Raw genomic sequence first — 8,887 nt, 5'->3', positions numbered from 1 at the left:
CCCTTTCTGAACTTCCTCCTTCCCCTAGACACCTTCCCCTCTCCAAATTCCCACCTCCCCCCCGGACACCTTCACCTCTCTGAACTCCCTCCTCCTCCCGGACACCTTCCTACCTCCATACTCCCTCCCTAGTGCCTGCCTCTCCATTTGCAGCTTTCTTCCCCATTACACCCTCCTTCTTCCGTACTCCGTCCTCCCCCCGACATCTTCAACCCCACCTCCACCAACCTCCCCCACCAACAACTTTGTTCCCCCTCACCCACCAACCTCCCCAGCCACCAACTCCTTGCCGATCATCAATAGCAGCTCATGGCCAAGACCGTGATGTTTTGGAGGAGGCCTGAAGCATCAATGGAGACCTCTCACTTTCCAAGAGCTATTTCATGGCAGAGCTATGTGCATATATCCACCCAGTATGTGATGCATGTATTCCTCCAGGTTAAAGTAGCTGTAGTGCTCCAGCATCTTCTGGCATTCTCAGCCCTGCAAAGTCTTCGACCCTGCAAAGTCCTCCTTCCTAACTTCTGGGGGTTAGTGCCAAAATTGAGAGAGCTGTTGCACAGAATAGTCACAGACATAGTCATCCTCAGAATCATACCTTACAGATAATGTCCCAGACACCACCATCACCATCCCTGGGTATGTCTTGTCCCACCAGCAGGACAGACCCAGCAGAGGTGGTGGCACAATGGTATACAGTCAGAAGGGAGTTTCCCTGGGAGTCCTCTACATTGACTCCAGACCCCAAGAAGTCTCATGGCATCAGGTCAAACATGGGCAAGGAAACCTTCTGCTGATTACCACATACCGCCCTCCTTCAGCTGATGAATCAGTGCTCCTCCATGTTGAACACCACTTGGAGGAAGCACTGAGGGTGGCAAGGGCGCAGAATGTACTCTGGGTGGGGGAATCCTGGGTTGGGGACTTCAATTCCATCACCAAGAGTGGCTCAGTAGCACCACTACTGACCAAGTTGGCCAAGTCCTAAATGACATAGCTGCTAGATAGGGCCTGCAGCAGGTGGTGAGGGAACCAGCAAGAGGGAAAAACATACCTGACCTCATCCTCACCAACCTGCCTGCTGCAGATGTATCTGTCAACCTGGTGAAGCTATAACACAGGACTACTTGCGGGCCAAACAGCATTAGCAGCAAATGATAGACAGGTCTAAGCGATCCCACAACCAATGATCAGATCTAAGCTCTGCAGTCCTGTCACATCCAGTTGTGAATGGTGGTGGACAATTAAACAACTCACTAAAGGAGGAGGCTCCACAAATATCCACATCATTAATGATGGAGGAGCCCAGCACATCAATGCAAAAGGTAAGGATGAAACATTTGTTACAATCTTCAGCCAGAAATGCCAAGTGGATGATCCATCTCGGCCTTCTCTGGAGGTCCCCAGCATCACAGGTGCCAGTCTTCAGCCAATTCAATTCACAACACGTGGTATCAAGAAATGGCTGAAGGCACTGCATGCTGCAAAGGCTACGAGCCCTGACAATATTCCGGCAATAGTACTGAAGACTTGTGCTCCAGAACTTGCTGCACCCCTAGCTAAGCTGTTCCAGTACAGCTACAACACTGGCATCTACCCGGCTATGTGGAAAATTGCCCAGGTATTTCCTGTACACAAAGAGCAGGACAAATCCAACCCAACCAATTACCGCCCCATCAGTCTGCTTTCCCGTAACGTAATGTAAGGGGTCATCAACAGTGCTATCAAGCGGCACTTGCTTAGCAATAACATGCTCACCGACACCCAGTTTGGGTCCCACCAGGGCCACTCAGCTCCTGACCTCAGTTCAGACATGGACAAAAGAGCTGAACTCCCGAGGTGAGGTGAGAGTGACTGTCCTTGATATCAAGGCAGCATTTGGTCGAGTGTGGCATCAAGGAGCCCTAACAAAACTGAAGTCAATGGGAACCAGAGCGAAAACTCTCCACTGGTTGGAGTCATACTTAGCACAAAGGAAGATGGTTGTGGCTGTTGGAGGTCAGTCACCTCAGCTCCAGGACATTACCGCAGGAGTTCCTCAGTGTAGTGTCCTTAGCCCATCTTCAGCTGCTTCATCAATGATCTTTCTTCCATCATAAGATCAGAAGTGGGGATGTTCGCTGATGATTGCACAATGTTCAGCACCATTCGCGACTCCTCAGATACTGAAGCAGTCCATGTTCAAATGCAGCAAGAGGTGGACAATATCCAGGTTTGGCCTGACAAGTGGCAAGTAACATTCACACCACACAAGTGTCAGGCAATGACCATCCCCAACACGAGAGAATCCAACCATCGCCCCTTGATGTTCAATGGCATTACCATCACTGAATCCCCCACTATCAACATCCTGGGGGTTACCATTGACCAGAAACAGAACTGGACTAGCCATTTAAATACTATGGCTACAGGAGCAGGTGAGAGGCTAGGAATAGTGCGATGAGTAACTCACCTGTTGACTCCCCAAAGCCTGTCCACCATATACAAGGCACAAGTCAGAAGTGTGATGGATACTCCCCACTTGCCTGGATGAGTGTAGTTCCCACAACACACAAGAAACTTGACACTGTCCAGACAAAGCAGCCAGCTGGATTGGCACCACATCCACAAACATTCACTCCCTCCAACACCGACGCACAGTAGCAGCAGTGTGTACCATCTACAAGATGCACTACAGGAATTCACCAAGGCTCCTTCAACAGCAGCTTACAAGCCCATGACCACTATCATCTAGAAGGACAAGGGCAGCAAATAGATGGGAACACCACCACCTGGAAGTTCCCCTCTAAGTCACTCACCATCCTGACTTGGAAATATATCACAGTTCCTTCATTGTTGCTGGGTCAAAATCCTGGAACACCCTTCCTAACAGCACCGTGGGTGTACCTACACCATATGGACTGCAGCGGTTCAATAAGGCAGCTCACCACCACCTTCTCAAAGGCAACTAGGGATGGGCAATAAATGCTGGCCCAGTGACACCCACATCCTGTGAATGAATTAAAAAAAAAATCCTGCCAACACATTTGGAGTTCCCAGCTTCTGTAACATTGGCAACACTGGGACTATGGAGCTGAATTGTGAGTCCCTTGTGTTATGCTTAGCTATACATATCTGAAAGAATGATTCGACTAATATAGCTATTCGGGATTAACAAGGGTAAAGGTTAACTGCGGCCTTTTCTCTGATTGCTGTTGTATTGGAAGTGTGCAGGAATCAATGTTAGGAGAAGGTTGAACTAAACCCAGCTTCAATCACCCAAAGAGTTGGATCATTTACTCATACTCCCTGTCAGCACTACTGCATGAATAACATGCAATTTCTCCATCATGGTGTCAAGTCCATTGAATTCTGAAGGACAGTTCTGCAAAAATGTTCTCAAAGGTAAGTGAAATATCTCCATGCTGAATTAACAATCTTTCAATCTATTTGCGATTATCAGCAATTTTACACCTTGTGCAGAAATACCTCTGCCATAAATGCAGACTATCGATCTGAACAGCTGTTTACATGTAACCCAAAATAACCAAGCAAGTTACAATGCAGGACACTTGTGAATTTGATGTGCAAAAGTGATTTGGAAATTAATGTACTTCTGTTCTACAATTACCTTTGAGAAATTGATTTTTGCCTCTGCTTCATAATTAACTATATTTATGTCAGATAGGGCTGCGGCGATATCAACACAATTCCAGAGATAATATTAATTCATTGTGATTAAAAGTCATGAAAGCTAGGTAATATTGTTATCCAGTGTAATTCATTGAGTATTAATGTTATGAATTTACAATCAGCTGAATGGTTTAATCATAAATTTATGGCAGGGAATATGAGATTGGCTGCATGATTTCTGTATTTTCTCAGGAGAATAAAGACTATTCTCTTGCTTGTTGCGAGGAGTCAATGCATGGTAATAAAAGCTGACTTGATTGGTTTAAGGAAACAATAGATGAACAGTCCGGATGCTGGAAACCTGAAATAAAAATGATAGGAATACTCTACAGGTCTGGCAGCATATTTGGAGAGAGAAACTGAGTTAACATTACAGGTCTGTGACCTTTCATCAGAGCCCTGATATCTATAAAGGTATAAAGGACCAGTAAGACTGTATGTGGTATGCCCATGACCAAATGCATTCATGTGGAGGTGCTCTCCCTCGAGACTGAGGCCCCTTAGATCTGGTTCTTCATTTATCGTATGCTATTCGAACCCATTCCTCCATTTTGAGCTCTCCCTCTGCCTGAGCATCACTCTCCAATTCCAGTGGGGCTACAGGTCAGTCATCCATTTAGGTACTCTAATGGACCCTCCTGTGCCTTTGTGCCACCCATCGTTCCTAATTGGCAGTGAATGCAGAGGAATCCTGTTAATGTTCCACGTCCCTTAAGATTGCGCAGACGGACCACTGACATTGGTGGGGTCTGGACCTGGAAAGAGTCTTGGAGCGCATCGATTTTATAAGTCTAGGTGGTTCCAGCCAGGGATTCTTTTGGCATCAAAGTTATCCAAGTTGAGATCAGAGGTATCTTCTGCTTTTGAACTCATCAGTCTAGGGTTTTCCTTTTCACTCTAATAGGCAGAAAAAGTGCAGGGTAGTGTGTGCTGAAGCAAAAAAACGCTGGTATATATTATCATTTAGTGCTAATGTTACTGGGCTATCAATCCAGAAGTCCAGCCTAATGCCCTGGGGGCAAAAGTTCGAATCCCATCATGGCAGCTGGTGGAATTTAAAATTCAATTAGTAAGTCTGGAATACAAATTGTGTCTCAATAATGACAACTATGATCTGGTTCAATAATGCCCTTTAGGGAAGGGAATTTGTCATCCTTACCTGGTATGGCCTACATATGACTGCAGATCCACGGTAATGTGGTTGACTCTTAACTGTCCTCTGAAACGGCCTAGCAAGCCACTCTATTTAAGGGCAATTAGGGATGGTCAACAAAAGCTGGCCTTGCCAGCGATATCCACATCCCATGAAAGAATAATTTTTTTAAAAATCATTTAATTATTAGTTGGAACATCATAGTCACTGATGTAAAGGGCCACACTTAAATGTAAAAATCGCAAACCTGAAAACTCTCAGCAGCTCCTTGAGCCTCCCACTGTACCTCTGACAGATCCTCCAGGAAAATAGCTCTCCTGGGTATCTGCCATTTCCAGGAAATTCTTGGTTGTTGTGGAGTTAGTGAAACCTTCATGCACCTTTTCCAAGGCAAACAACGGCTGCAGGCAGATCCAGGTGCAAGCCATTAGTGAAGGCCTGCATGCACTCATATTATCGCTGTGTTTGATGTTCCCTACTGATGGCTACTTTATCCATTGGCAAAAAAGTCACTGGAAAGTGGCATCATGCCACTCATGCCTGAGATGGAGACCTTCAATCTCTCTACAATAGTTCACAGTGCGGCTGGACCATCTGCCAGTAGATCACATGTTCTCTACTGCTATTCACGAAGTATCCTCTTCATCCATGGACCCTGATGTAAAGCAGAGTAGAGAGTTGTGTGGTCTCCAACATGGACTCTCCCCTGACATCAGCATCTGTTCTTACTTGTGAAGGGCGAGCCACTGGTGAAAACCCAACTGTCTCTCTGAGTTGTTCCTATCAAAGTGTGAGCATCTGACCTAATGCACGGCCTACATAAGTCCTGTGACAGTGGCCCCTCAGAGGAAGTGAGTTCTTCTGAGGACTCGCCATCAAGAGTGACCTTCTTCTGGATGTATAATGACCCTGTGGAAGAGAAAAGGCACAAATAAAGTAAGGATGCTTGAAGTGATCTTATGCCATTATATGATTAGCTTGTGTGCAATGTCAAGGATCATGAAGCAGCCTGGCACCAACTTGACAGGGTGCTTTGTGCAGAGCTTGGAGTCCAATCCAGCATGGAAGTGGTGGCCAGCTCCATCAGTACACTTGTGGATGCAACAACGATGCACGTTTGATGGCCAATGTCTCAGCTTCCATCAGGGTGTAAGGAGAAGCCATCCCATTGTCTGAGATCTGCATTCAAAGTTCAAACTGGATTAAGCAAGCCTTGTCTGCTCTTATGCAGTTACAGCTTGCTGCCAGACTAGCTCAGGCTGTTACCATCTTAGCTGCAAATGCTGGTGTTCAAAGGGATTTTTAGGGTCTCACAGCAGCCCAGCAATATGTCCTCCAACACATTATTTGGATTCCCGAGGCACCAACACATTGGAGTGGAAGTGGCATTGTGGAGCACGAACCTGCTGTCCTTTTCAGGATTACCACATTAATCTTCCCACCACTGCCACTCCACCATTGCCCTTCCTGCTGCCTCCAGCTGCTGCTCATGCCAATAAGGCATAGTCCACAGCAGGCTTCCTAGGCCCAGAGCTGCTCAAGGTCATCCTGCAAGGCCATCTGCAGTCTTTCCCCAGTGAAAGACGGCACTGTTCCCCAGCTATCCTTCAGGAACTGGGGTAGCACTGAACAGTAGCATTTATTTTTGCATTGTAGCCAAGCAGATGTTGTGACAGTAACAGTGGTGAGGCGAGGTGTGGGGCTGCTGATGAATTACAGAACCACAGAATTGTTATGGTGCAGAAGAAGACTATTCAGCCCATCGTGTCTGCACCGGCTCTCCGAATGAGCATTATGATTCAGCGCCATTTTCCTGCCTCTTCCCCGTAACCCTGCACATTGTTTCTATTTCAATAATCATCTAATGCCCTCTTGAATGTCTCGATTGAACCTGCCTCCACCACACTTCCAGGCAGTGCATTCCAGGCCCTAGTCACTCGCTATGTGAAAAGTTTTTTTCTCACATCACATTTGCTTCTTTTGAAAATAATTTTAAATCTGTGCCCTCTCATTCTCGATCCTTTTACGAGTGAGAACAGTTCCTCCCTATCTACTCTGTCCAGCCCCTTCACGATTTTGAACACCTCTATCAAATCTCCTCTTAGCCTCCTCCTCTCCAAGGAGAACAGTCCCAACCTCTCCAATCTATCTTCATAACTGAAGTTTCTCATCCCTGGAACCGTTTTTGTAAACCTCTTCTACACTTTCTCCAATGCGTCCACATCCTTCCTAAAGTGTGGCACTTAGAACTGTACACAATACTCCAGTTGAGATGTAACTAGTGTCCTATACAATGTACTATTCAGAATAACCTCCTTGCTCTTGTACTTCATGCTCCAATTAATAAAGCCTAGGATATTGTATGCTTCAATAAATGCTCCCTCTCCCTATCCTGCCACCTTTAATGGCCTATGCACATATACACCCAGGTCCCACAAAACAAAAACAAAGGAGACCAGGCCATATGGATAAAGAGCTTGTTGGTGTATGTTTAATAGCATTTCTTAACATTTATTTGATCAACAGTAGAGACTAAATGCCAATGACAGATCATTGTTAACTCAAAAACAGAGGTGAGGAAAACTGCTAATAATGTAAGTAGAGGTCTTGTGGCTCAATGGGTAATGCCCCTGCCTCTGAACTAGAAGCTCTGGGTTCAAGCTTCACCCCAGAACTTGTTAGCCACGGAACAAGCATTCAACACATGGCCAAGAAGGTTGATGGTTAATCTACTTTTCCAGTAGGCCTGTGATAAGAGTGGGTGAGATTCATGGTCAGCCATTATTGATAATGTGCCTTACAAGTGTATCAGTATATGGTAGAAATCCCACATAAAAAGGCATGAAGAGGGCTGCATTGTCTACTCAAGGAATACAGCTGAAAAATAAGAATCTGCACCCAGGTCCCTCTGCTCCTGCGCACCCTTGAGAGTTGTACCCTTTATTTTATCTTGTCTCTCCATGTCCTTTTTACCAAAATGAATCACCTCACACTTCTCTGCATTGAACTTCATCTGCCACCTATCTGACCACTCCACCAGCTTGTCTATGTCCTTTTGAAGTTCTGCACCGTCGTCCTCACAAATTACAATGCTTCCAAGTTTTGTATCATCTGCAAACTTTGAAATTGTTACTTGCACACCAAGATCTAGATTATTAATATATATCAGGAAAAGCAAGGATCCCAATACTGATCCCTAGGGAACTCCACTACAAACCTTTCTCCAGCCCGAAAAATATCCATTAACTATTACTCTCCGTTTCCTATTACTCAGCCAATTTTGTATCCACATTGCTACTGTCCTTTGTATGCAATACCCCATGAAAGGGGGATTGGGACTGTACATGCTTGAAAAAAAAATGTGCATGTAAATAGAGCTTTTCATGACCATCGGACACCTCAAAGCACTTTACAACCAATGGAGTAGTTTTGAAGTGTAGTCACTGTTGTAATGTAAGAAATGCGGCATCCGATTTGTGCACAGCAAGCTCCCAAAAACAGCAATGTGATAATGGCAAGATATTCTGTTATTTTGCGTTGTTGATTGAGGGATTAAGTATTGACCAGGACACCAGGGAAAACTCCCCTACTCTTGTTCAAACTAATACCATGAGATCTTTTACATCTACCTGAGCAGACAGATGGGGCATATGAACATGCAAAATAAGAGCAGGAGTAGGCCATTCGGCCCTTTGAACCCGTTCAATAAGATCATGGCTGATCTGTTTGTGTTTCGAACTCCACATTCTCATCTACCGCCGATAACTTTTTATTCCCTTGCCTAAAAAGCATCAATCTACCTCCGCCTTAAAAATATTCAATGATCCCGTCTCCACCGCCTTCTGAGGCAGAGTCCCAAAGTCGCACAACCCTCTAAGAGAAAAAAATTCTCCTCATCCCTGTCCGAAAAGAGCGAATCCTAATTTTAAAACAGTGCCCCCTAGCTCTGGGTTTACCTACAAGAGGTAACATCCTTTCCACGTCCACCTTGTCAATACTGTACAGGATCTTGTATACTTCGATGAAGTCACCCCTCATTCTTCTAAGCTCCAGTCTGTCTAA

This window comes from Cetorhinus maximus, chromosome 4 (assembly GCF_964194155.1).
Source record: "Cetorhinus maximus chromosome 4, sCetMax3.hap1.1, whole genome shotgun sequence".
In the NCBI taxonomy this organism is placed as follows: domain Eukaryota; kingdom Metazoa; phylum Chordata; class Chondrichthyes; order Lamniformes; family Cetorhinidae; genus Cetorhinus; species Cetorhinus maximus.
This window is presented reverse-complemented; position numbering follows the sequence as displayed.